The following is a 203-nucleotide window of genomic DNA, read 5'->3' on the forward strand; positions in this document are numbered from 1 at the left end:
TGCCCTACCAATCATCGTCCACTGTGCCGTGTTAAATGCATTCTTCACATCAAGTGCCACCGCGGCACAGCATCGTGGTTTCGTTCTATCAGCGCTACCATACTGCAGTGCCGTTCTGGCATCCCGCACCACACACTCAATGGCATCCATCGTTGAACGCCCCGGCCGGAAACCAAATTGCCTGTCCGAGAGCAGTGGACCAT

This window comes from Anopheles darlingi (assembly GCF_943734745.1).
Source record: "Anopheles darlingi chromosome X unlocalized genomic scaffold, idAnoDarlMG_H_01 X_unloc_1, whole genome shotgun sequence".
In the NCBI taxonomy this organism is placed as follows: domain Eukaryota; kingdom Metazoa; phylum Arthropoda; class Insecta; order Diptera; family Culicidae; genus Anopheles; species Anopheles darlingi.